Raw genomic sequence first — 12,852 nt, 5'->3', positions numbered from 1 at the left:
GGATTACGGACCTCATCTCTGTAATGAGCAACTCAGCCTGCGCGCTGTCCTATTTCACGGCGTAGGGACATCTGACTCCCTCTGCATACCTGTCTCAGTGTGGACTTCAGTGATGCTTCGCACAGTGGCACTGTCTAGACTCTAGAGGAATGTGTATAGGGATGCACCCTCTCAACCTCATTGCTATTACCGTGATGGCTACTACCCTGGATCTGCTTTGCCTACCTAAACTGGCCCCTTGCTGTTACATCTGTGGCTGTTGTGTATTCGAATTCGGTGAAGTGCATACTGGTATGCGTGGGCTGAGTGGGGGGGGGGCAAAGGGACGCTTAATGCTCACTCTGAATTTTTGTCACAACTCTAGTTGATTTTTATCTTTAAGCAATCAATGTAATAAAAAAAAATGTAAAACAAGTCTGCTATAATTAAAAGTGCATTAGGGCTATGTGAACTCATACCATGCAAGTCTTTTTGTTGAAATGTCCTGCTTCTTAGCTTTGTCAGTGATTGACATATAAACATTTATCAAAATTAAGAATGAGAATTTAGCTATATTAGAATAGAAATCTACTTTACATGCTAATTCCAACCACCGACAAACAACCAGCAAGCATACGTTTTTCCCTTTCAATTTGAATCCCCCTTCATCTGTTTTTCCTTTTCCTTCCTTGCTCTCCAAATCATTTCTTCTTCTGTCCCTTCATTCCTTTCCTAATTATATCCTTGTGTTTGTTTTCCTTCTCTTTCTCTCTCTCATTCTTCCTTTCATCCAGCCTCCTCCCTGCCTTCATTTTTCATTTCCTTTTGCTTCCTTTTGCTTCCTTTATTCTTTTTCTTCCTTCCCTTTATTGAGTTCTTTCCCTTTTCTTCTATTGCTTTGGTCATCCCTTACTTTTTTCTTTTGCTTTCTTCCTTTTCCTGTTTCTTGCTTCCGTATCCTTTCTTTTTTCTTACTTCCTATTATATTTTCGTCTTGTCCTTTGCTCCTGTCGTAATCCTTATTTATGACCTGGAAGCTTAATGCCATGGCTGGCTACGATATACCAGGAATTACCACCATTAGGACTCGACCAGCATTATAGTACGGAGGGTATCATTGTGTCATACATGTCGGCAATATGTCATTAACCCTATAATGCAGAGGCGAGCAGTATTTAGGATGTGTGGGTTTATCACCATCGTGCAGTGGATTCCAACAATATCGCAAGAAATGTCACTATGCCTAGGATGCCCAAAATAGGTCAGAAATTAACAGTATTGACCCTAGGAGAACGTGCCATTGATGGATGCTAGTGTGCAGTGGCTGCCACCATACTGCCATATTCCTCCATTATGCTTTTGATGAGTACTGCTGCGCCGTAGATTTACAAGTTGTGCCAAGAATAACTACCATTTTGTGAGGACCACCATTATACCAAGGATAAGCACCATCATACTTTGGATTCCCACAACGTTCCAGGAATTAAAATTGTCATGCCAGGGCATGCTTTTTAGTAGAAGTGGGCATCGTGCCATGGTTACCAAGAAATACCACCATTATGCAAGGGCCAGCATTTTCCCCACAAGCTTCCAATAAATGTGAAATGTGCCACACAGGGAAGGTAAAGTGGGTTTATGAGATCTATTGAAGAAAAGATGCATGCGTCCTACATGGCTGCTGTTGTTATGCTGCCACTATTCCAGGTTCTGTTTAACATAACATAACAAAATTACATCATTATGCAAGAGTCGGCATTTTGCCAAGGCTGGGCGTTTGTTAATCATCTCAGGGATGTCCACAAATTACCAAGAATCACCGCCATTTTGGTGGCTAGCGTTTTGCCAGGGATTTGCGGTAGGTATCATCCCATGGATGCCCACAGTTTGCCAAGAATTAGTAGTAAGGTGCCCTTCTGACATTTTACCAGAGGGGGGAATGGCTTACGCTCATGGATGCCCGTACGCTGCCAAGGATGCCCACCATTGTGCAAGGGACGGCATTTCACTACAGTGGACAGTGATCACAATACACCCTTGGTACGGGCACTCAAACACACACAACTCCAGCATTTTTTTCTTACCATCTACCACCATTCCAACTGTGCTGTGTTCCAGGTTGCTTCTCTCTCATTTGACTAGCTGTACCTGCCTGATATGAGCCCACTCGAGGAGGGGGAGGCAGATGGCAACACCTGCCTCAAATGCAGCAGTTAACACGCACACTGAGTGACTTGGGTGTCCTGGGTGCGTGATTGCAGCAAGAGCGCCTGTGTGATTTGGAAGGGGCAAGCGGAGAAGACTTACAAGTTACGTGGCAGGAGGGTGGAGGTGGCCTTTTCAGGTGCTTGGGTGACTAGAAGACCATCGATTAATCTTGAGTACTCTCGGGAGGAGGGCCTCTAATACATCTCACCAGTGGGAGACATGTCGCAGCTGGGGGATCATTTTTTATATATGTATTTATTTTAACACGTTTTGCTAAACAAAGGAAGTTTCCTACATCTGTATACACACAAGGTACTTTGTCTTGGTGAGGTGCTACAGTCGTCTGTGTTTTTTTTTTTTTTTGGAAGTTGTTTTTATTGGTACTATACAGTCTTTCAAATACCACATTATAAAGAGAGCAGGCTTACGATCACTTAAAAACACAAGTATACATGATGGGATGCTCCTAAACACTTTAGCATGGGCCTCACTCCGTCTCCACTCATCGCCATAGCAGTGCCCGGCTTCCCATCTCATTCTGTCTCTCCAGGCAGTGAATCCAGCACATTCTCTAGCATTCCCCCCAGACATCCAAATTCTCCCCAATGCCAACATTGGCATTTGCCTTTTGAGGTGTTGTCTTTTGGAGACCACCCCTAGCAGGCATAGGAGAGTGGATTCCTCTACCTCCTAGCCTACTACATGTACAAACAGCACCAGCACTGTTCTTCAATACTTCGTCAACTGGTGGAATGACCATGTCATTTGTAGGAAGTCAGCTGATATCTTCACACATCTGCCACACCCCACAGGCCTTGTTGGGTATACCCACGTCAGTTTGCCCAGCGTTAGGCAGGGCTAGGTCCTGAGCAGCATCTGTGGAGCCCCCTCTATCTTGTATCATTGCCGCTTGCAGGTTTGTGATCACGCCCTGACAACCCGATAGCACGAGGAGCTGCCTTGCCTCGTGCTCCGGAGGTTTTGCTGAGAAGGAGGGTCACACACCTCGCAGCACGTGCGTCAACCTAGCGCATTGCGAGAACTGCACCATGGTCATTTATTAAAACATAACCATAATGTTTTGCTTCAAAACCCAAATGGGTGGAAAAGGTATATAGTTGCATGTTTGATTGTGTTTAGCATATATCCTCACACTTTACTGCAACAGCTCATGCTTCACTGTAGCTACCAGTTTGCTGTACTATAACAAGTTGCAGCTTTCGACTCGGCAAAGTGGCGGGGCAGGGGCAAGCTAAACAAAAAAAGAAAATATATATATATATATAAAAAAATTGAACTTACTGTTGTAATTTAGTTGTAATATTTTAAGGTAGCAACATGTAATTACATATAGGCAGATTTTGTTAGATTAGATGTTATGACATATTTAAATATAAGTGGTACGTTCCCCCCCCCCACCTTCCCTTTAGAACGGAATGTTCTGACTGTTAGGTACAGGAGTTCACAATAGAATGTTGGGAGAGAGAGCTGAGAGAAGAGGAGATGTGAAGAGCTGATGAGGAGAAGTGGAGATGAAAATAAAGCGTGATTCTAAAGAACCATTGATCTTTTTGCATTATAACACTGGCGACGATTGGAGTGCGAAAGGGGGCACTTTCATCTCTACCCCTTGTGCTGCATCCTCATCAAAGTGACCACCATTTACTTAAGGTACTGTTATTCTTAATTAAATGACTGGATAATCTAGGAGTCATAAGGATCATCCCGTTTATTCAACAAGTACTTTACTACAAAATGCAGCTATGCAGATAGCACTATTACTGATTTTTCAAGTCTTAAAATATTAAGCATAGTGTTGACAAAACAAAACGAAACCTGATATTGGCAAAGTTAATTTAGAAAGAAGAGCTAAACCAGCATGAAGAGTTCATAAGGTTAGCCTTTCAATTCAACAATAATTTTACAAGGAAAAAATATAAAGCACACATTATGAACCTTTTCTGAGAGGAAAGGTCAAGAAGACACAATCAATCACATGACAGATATTCCTGGAAGGAAAGGAAAATAAACGTGTCTTTTACCAGCATTATTTCATGAGAGGCAAGCACAGGTTATGAACAGCGACCTATTCTGAGAGGGAAGGTCAAGAAAATCAATCTATCACACATGTATTTCATCTATGAGGATCTATTTTTAAATAACACAAGTTAATCGTCAGTAATGCAAAATGAATGCACAAGAAAATAAACGGGTCTTTTTCTGAAGACATTTTATGAAAGGCAGCTCTGAAACAGAACATTCGTATTATATTTAACTGTGTGGAAGCGCGCACAATTACTTGAAGAGCATATCTCATTAACTTTTAATCCACAAGAGGTTGTACTTTGCTAATTACCTCAGCTTTAGTGGAGTTTTTGAAACGGTTGAGGATCATCTGTACTTCGGTTTCAAATGCAGTTTCACTGAATTGTCTTACTCCAGCAATTGGACCTGCATATTGTTGTGACGCTGACAGGCACAGCATGAACGTTTAAGAAGCATTGGTAATGATATTAGCCTGTTGGTGGTAACGCTGACAGGCACAGCTCTTTCCTGCTTGTGGCATTGTGGGAAATTTACTGTTCTCAGGGCTTTTCCTCTAAATCAGCCTACTGTTCTCAGGGCTTTTCCTCTAAATTGGCCTACTGTTCTCAGGGCTTTTCCTCTAAATCGTCTGCAACACTAGACTGTGCATTTTCTTTAATGTCTTCATAAATATGCATTCAACTGTTACTATTTAGATTTAATAACATGTGATGATTGCTATATTTATTTTCTAACTTTCTAATGTTTATAGTTGCACTTTGAGAATACACTTGATAGTACATAGTAATTGCTATATTTTATACATACATAACTATTTAAATCACACTATCCTTTAGAAATGGCTGCAGCGGGCATGTCCCAGCCAATTCCATTTTTAAATGAAACTGGAGAACCTAACATCCCATGGAAAGAATGGTTCAAAATTTTTGAATCATATTTAATTGCCATTGGTGGAGATAAATTCAACCCACTCAGGAAACAACACATATTGTTACACAATTTAGGGACGCACGGCAGAAAAATGTATGATACGTTACCTGAACCTGATTTTCCAAATGGACAAGTACAGGATGATTATGTCACCACATATATGAAATTGGAAAAACAGTTTGGAGACAGAGTAAATGTGGTCTTAGAACGTCATAAATTTTTCTGTCGTTTCCAAGGCAAACAAGAGAGTGTGACTAATTACGTTGCTGCTCTGAGGGGATTGAGTACATTATGTAACTTTGGGAATCTTAATGACTCACTAATTCGAGACCAAATAGTCCGTTGTACTAGTAATGTAAAAATTCAGGAAAAATTACTACAAAAACAACCTGATCTGCAGGAAGCAGTGGAAATAGCAAAATCCATTGAGCACACACAGCTATGTTTACAAGAAATCAGATCTCCTTCTGCTTCTTCTGATCAAGTTGCAGAGATTAAGGTAAATACAGAAGAAGAAAAAGTTATGAAAATTAAAACTGGAGGTAAACAACCTATAAAAACCACTAATCCTACAACAGGATTAAAATGTTACCGCTGTGGGAGCAGCACTCATTTGGCGAACTCTACCTTTTGTCAAGCCAGGACAGCCATATGTAGAAAATGTAATAAAAAAGGCCATTTTGCCAGAGTGTGTAGAGAGGTATCTAAATTTGATAAACAATATGAGCATAAAAAGGTAGATGATTCTCAAGAAGTTAAAAAGATAATACTGCAGGTTAAAAAGGAACAGGAAAATTCTTTTCAATATCCTCAGTGTAATATTTCCCTTGATGGCAGTCCAGTAACAGTTTTCGCTGACTCTTGCTCACCCTTTACAATCATAAATGAACTGGATTTTAAAGGTATTGGTAAAGAAATGTCCTCCAGATTGTCAAAACCAGACATTAATCCCAAGGGTTATAACAAAGACCCCATCCCTCTTAAAGGGATGTTCAAGGCTTTAATATCATTTAAGGGTCGTACCACTGTAGGGAAAGTTTATGTAGTTGAAAAAGGATCCAGTTTACTGGGTTGGCAGCATCAGAAGGAGTTGGGAATCAAACTGGACCCTAATAATCCGGAACAAGTGCTGCTCATGGACAAAAATAACTCTAATGAGTTGATTTTCCAGGAATTTCCTGAGATTTTTACTGAAAAGTTCGGTCTACTGGCAGGCTTCCAACATAAAATTAAATTAAAACCTAAGGCTAAACCGATAGTACATAAAACTAGACAAATTCCACACTTACTTAGAGACCCTCTTAAAAAGGAACTTAAGAGACTAGAATCTCTAGGAATTATTCAACCAATTGAGAGTTCAGAATGGTTATCTCCCATCGTAATTGCCAAGAAACATAATTGTGACGACATTAGGGTGTGCATTGATTTGAGAGATTTGAACAGAAACATTTGGGTGGAAAGACATCCACTTCCTGTTATTCATGAAATATTAAGCACCATGGGGGAGGCAGCATGTTTTTCCGTGCTGGATCTCTCCAGCGCATACCACCAGGTTGAACTTCACCCAGATTCCAAATGGCTCACAGCTTTCACTACACCCCTAGGATCGTATATGTTCAATAGAATGCCATTCGGGCTTGCATCAGCTGCGGCCGTATTTCAAAAAATCATGCAACGTGTTTTGGAAGATACCCCTAAGACTCTATATTTTCAGGATGACATTTTAATATATGGAGCAAATGTAGAGGAACATGATACAAACTTAAAAAAGGTACTTAGTAAACTAAAAATGGCGGGTTTGACATTGAGAAAGGATAAGTGTCAAATTAGAGTAGATTCAGTTGATTATTTAGGGCACACTATTTCTAAAGATGGGTTCAAACCTAAAACTTCACTAGTGGAAGCTGTTAAGAAGGCAGAGGCACCAAAAAACAAGGAAGAATTAAAATCCTTTCTAGGCCTTGCTGAGTATATGACAAAATATGTCAAGGGATTCTCAGAGATATCATATGACCTAAGAGAGTTACTAAAAAACCACACACCTTACAAATGGATAGAATGTCATGAATCTGCATTTCAAAGGATTAAACAAGCCATTGTAACAGCACCATTCCTGGGTACTTTCAATCATGAAAGGAAGAATATTCTTACTACTGACGCAAGCAAAAAAGGTTTGGGAGCCACTTTATCCCAAGTGGTTGATGGTAAAGAGAGAATTGTAGCATTTGCTTCTAGGGCTTTAAATAAGGCAGAATCCAATTACTCAGTAATTGAAAGAGAAGCTCTGGCTTGTTTCTGGGCTATAAAACATTTTAAATTCTTCCTTTGGGGTACACAATTTACTTTACGTACAGACCACAAACCACTAGTTTATGTTTTCTCTACAAAAGGTTTCTACAACTGCACACCTAGAATTGCTAGATGGATTTTAGGCCTGGAGAGCTTTTGTTTTAAGATTGAGTACCTACCGGGTAATAATAATTGTGCTGCGGATTTTCTATCTAGAGTACCGTTGACTATAAATGAAGACTATGAGACCCCGGAATACCCAGTAATGGTTGTTTGTACTCTGGCTATCAGTGAAGAAGAATGGAAGTTGGCTGACCATAAGGATGAATCCCTATCCTTATTGAGAACATTAGCGAAGGAGGGATGGCCGGAATTTAGGAGGGATCTGGACGAAACAGTAAAAAACTATTGGGAGGTTAGACATTAAATAAATGAAAGCGGAAATTTTGTTTTAAGAAATGATAAGATAATACCACCGGCAGGATTGATACACAAAATTATCAATCTGGCTCATGAAGGTCATTTAGGCAGGAGCCTCACAAAAGCTCGTGTTAGAGAAAGATATTGGTTTCCTAATATGGACTCTATGATAGAAAATGAAGTTAAAAATTGCATTAAATGTGCGTGCAGTGACAAAACTAAAATTATTCGTAAAACTCCTATATATCCTGTGGCTGTACCAGACAAGCCTTGGACAAAATTGGCATTAGACATCATAGGGCCCATCAACATGAAAGGTGTTGTGAAACGTTTTGCTTTAGTACTGATTGATTATTACTCGCATTGGATTAATGTAAAAATGGTAAGCCAAATCACCACTGAATCAGTTATAAATTTCCTTAAAGATGCTTTTGCTATGGAAGGAATACCTGCCACCTTGATCACTGACAATGGAGTTCAATTAACTTCATCAAAAATGAAAGATTTTCTTAACTCTTTAAACGTACACCACCTCACTACAGCGCTATATTGTCCCAGGGCAAACGGTTTAGTCGAAAGGACCAACCGCATGATTAAAGAGTGCATCCAGTTAGCTAGTGTAAACCAAATAATCATTGAAAATGCTATTCGAGACATGTTATGGGCGTACCATTCTACTCCAAATTCAGTTACAAAAATTTCTCCATTTTCTGCTCTAAAGGGCAGGAAACCAAGTACCAAATTCTTCCCTTCATGGTTAGGTGGAGGAGGAAAGAGTGATGCCATAACTCCACAATTCAGACTTAGAATAGAAAATCATCAAAACAATTACAAAAAAAGATACAATACTAAACATGGTACTAAACAACAACAGTGGAAAGTGGGGGATAAGGTTTATGTTAAAAATCCTGTTTTGTCCGAATATGCGAGGCACTAAATTTTCCGGTCCTTTTGATATTGCCAAAGTGAAAAACAATGTGGTTACGTTAACAAATGGTCAGTGTTGGAGTATGGACAGGATTGTCCAACAGCCATCAGCCCTCGTGAGGAGTGAAGGAAATTCCATGGAGAATGGCGAGAGTGAGGAGATTCAGCAGAGACGTGACGTCGGTACAGAGAGTACCAATAGAACTTCTTTTAAAACATCGATGTAGTGTATGTCAAATTATCTATTGAATGTATATATTTAAGACATCATTGTAGGTATGTCAAATTATTATTGAATGTATATTTTTGATCACTTTGTATATATTGTGTGTGGAAGGGAAGATGTGTTGTAATTTAGTTGTAATATTTTAAGGTAGCAACATGTAATTACATATAGGCAGATTTTGTTAGATTAGATGTTATGACATATTTAAATATAAGTGGTACGTTCCCCCCCCACCTTCCCTTTAGAATGGAATGTTCTGACTGTTAGGTACAGGAGTTCACAATAGAATGTTGGGAGAGAGAGCTGAGAGAAGAGGAGATGTGAAGAGCTGATGAGGAGAAGTGGAGATGAAAATAAAGCGTGATTCTAAAGAACCATTGATCTTTTTGCATTATAACGCTTACCTAGTCACCCGCTGCTGCCGCAATGCTGCCACTACACTACAGGCATAGGCTCCCAGTCTGCCCTGCGCCATTCATGATGCTGCTCAGAGCAGCGTTATGATTGGCTGGAGCGCCCTGGCTGGGTGGTCCAATGCAGACTCTGTGCCTGTGCAGGCTCTCACTAGCTCGGCTACACAGTGCCGGGTTGGAGAAAGCCCTTGTGTTTGCCCGGCCCGAGATGGCCGGCCGAACCTATATGCACACTGAGGGGAGTGCTATGCACTCCCCTCACTGCTCGTAATCCCCATGGCCGCACCCCTTTAGAAATACAACACTACACAGCCTTTATTGTTGTTTTGTTTCTAAAGGTCTGCAGCTCCTGCTGCTGCTGGAGGGAGGAGGGCAGCGATCCTTCGCCCTAACGGAGGAGCCGCCCCTGACTATGACTGGAGAATGTTGCCGCCCCTCATACACTGCGCCCAACCCTTTCTACTAGGCAAAACAGCAACTCGCATCCTACCAACCATCCACTCCTGCTTTGCAAATTCCTTTGTCAGTATGAAGTTCAGCATCCATTATACAAGTCATTCCAATGCAGTTTCTTCTGGACTGGTTGTGGATGTGAACACTTTGCACCTTATAGATTGTAAGTGCCTTATCTGGTTTCAAACAATGGTACTTACTATGGATGAAAGGCATACAAAGTTACTTCAAAACAATTTGACAACAAATAGGCTGCCTACTGACTTTGCCACAAAATGGCAAAACTCCAAACACAACTTTTGTCTAGCAACAATATGTCTGCTGCCACTGTTCAGAGCTGCTCTGTTAACCGCCTCAAGATACATTTTTCTTTGACCTGGTGAATCCTTTTATCTGGAAACCTGGATACCACAATGCTTGTATTGGAGACCTGGTTACTGGAAGACACCTACACATGGGAGCTAGAGTATTAGGAGAGGACGTTGGCAGATGTGGACATTTAGAAGCACAAGCAGGCACTGGTAATCAGACTCGGACATTTCAGGGTAAACTTGGGAAACGAAGATGGGAAGAAACATGCAGGCTCTTCCCTGAGGTAGGGCAGATTGGGAGGTGCCACACCCCTGCCTACCTGGCAGACTGTGAAAGCTCTGGTGGCTTAGTGTATGGATTCCTACTTGGGGTCATGCTCCTGTAGCAACATTCCCATTTTCCTGGTGATTGGAACATTGTGATGATGCACATGAATAGACTATGAGCAAAGCAAAGGTAGCTATTCAAGTTTCTTGACTTGCTGGATTAGTCCATACTCCGGTATTCATCAAAACTAAGCAGTCTCCCTTCATAGAATTTTCATTCTTAATTGTTGCACAGTTTGACCCTGAGCCTCACTTGCATTTCATTCAGGTAACCCCCCCCCCCCACCAATTCGACTGTTTCAAAAGTTATATCTACAAAAACTCGAAATGTGAACATAATCATAATGGGGGCTTTTATTGATCTCGCCTGCATTACCCAGGCCAAAATATCCTCATTAATCTGAAAGACTTGGAAGAAAGCAATTATGATACTGGCTGGCCAATCCTTACATTTTAGGTAGAGCATAGCAGCGCGCAAGTACTGCTTTTCTGATGTGTTGGTATGTATCTGGGCTTTTAACAACGATCACATCACGCCCATCACTACAACTCGTTCGTGGGCTTGCCCTTCAAAAATCCTTTGACATTGGTAAATGGCTTACATTTGTCCCTCCTTGGGGAGGTTTTGTTACTGCCTTGGCCATCGCCCGGTTACATGGCTAATTGCCCTTTTGCTGATAAGTTTGACGGCGAGCAAAGTTCTTTTTCCTTTTGTGTGTCTCTTCACGCTGACGCTCATGGCGGCCGTGGCTCTGTGAATCGGCTTGCTTATGTGAAACTTTTACTTTAAAATTTCAATTCATGTGGCAAGAAAAGTCTAGTTAGGAGTTTACAATGCTAATAGCTCTAACTCGAGCAAATGCGAGACCCGATGCACTGCAAATGCTTGTTTGGAATGTGATGGGCATGAGCTGTGGTTACATTTTCCTTGGACCATCTAGATCTGGCTGGCAGGGTTTCATTGAGCATATATGTAACAAAACATTTTTCCAGGCTGACCCAGGTTCAGTCCCCTCTGGAATCCCAGCAAATCCAAGAATTGAACTACGCAATATGTTTGCTAAGTCTTTAGTTTTTCCCCGTCAGTTTTGTCTTTGATTTATCTGATTCCAGTTTTTTTTAAACCTAGTATCTACTGGTGAGATGCAGCTTGAAAAGTGTTACATTTTCCCATTCATTGTGTTTTGCCTGATTTCTCTCTGGCCCTTCCATTGGTTGGACCTGTGAACTATTGCGCTTTTTTTTAACTTCCTGAAAGATATTTCTCAATAAAGATAAGGTCCATTTCATAGAGACCTGCTCATAGTGAACCTCATCCTTACACAACAAAATCTGACATTAACACTCCTGGTTCCTCGCAGTTATGCTCATGATGTTATTTCTGGATATTGGATATCGACCCTAATGTGAACTGATCACTATACGCCTACCTCTGTGTTTGTTCTGGGTGAGGTGTAGAGGATATGAATTTTCGGCCCCCTACCATGCCAAAGGATATTTACTGTGGGATCTGCAATAATGTGTGGAATTGAACATGAAAGAGATACACTGTGTCTTAACAAAATCTTGGTGTTTTCACAGCTGTTCTTGTGCTACTGATCAAGATCAGACGTTCTAGTCAATAACCTTAGTTCTTTGCTAAGGTCTGATAGGGAAATACTTGATCTCAAAGACTTCAGCGGATGGGTGATCCAACCGCACCATGTTACTGACAGTGGGTGTGAGAATATCACTCAAAGTAACAACCTTTTCCTCCTTAAATCCATTTATCAGGGCAAAACTAATACGCTATTACATTTATCGGTAAATATTACTCCACCCTGCACAAGAATAAGCAGTGGGTGAATCTTGGTGTTCTAGCATAGGAGCTTGCTCCATTGATGGTCCCTTTTTAAAGTCTGAGCCATTCACATGGGTACCAATTTTAGGGGCAGATGAGTATAATATGAATTAACACCCACTTTACTTTCTCCAACTATCAATTTGTCCTGAATCTAATATGGTGGCTTGTATGAGGATGAATTCTGAGTAAGAGACTCATCAATAGAGTTACTTTTAATCTGTGAGAACTCTGCCTCACTGTTTTTACTGAGCCTATATTATACCATTTTCAAAGTGATTAAGGCAGGCCACCCTCAGAAGAAACTTGTTCATGCATATCAGTAATTCCTGAATTGGTAAATTTTTCAGGATGAGTTTGGGGGGCCCAATCAAACTGGGCTTTAACTGTGCTGTGAGTCCCCGATTGGAGCCTGAAGTGGATGATTTGCCCTAGTTGCTGATGAAGGGTGATACCCTGAAACCAGTCCCAGGATGCTTGATTCCT

This window comes from Pleurodeles waltl, chromosome 4_2 (genome assembly GCF_031143425.1).
Source record: "Pleurodeles waltl isolate 20211129_DDA chromosome 4_2, aPleWal1.hap1.20221129, whole genome shotgun sequence".
In the NCBI taxonomy this organism is placed as follows: Eukaryota; Metazoa; Chordata; class Amphibia; order Caudata; family Salamandridae; genus Pleurodeles; species Pleurodeles waltl.
The sequence above is the reverse complement of the archived record's forward strand: the minus strand, read 5'-3'. Positions refer to the sequence as shown.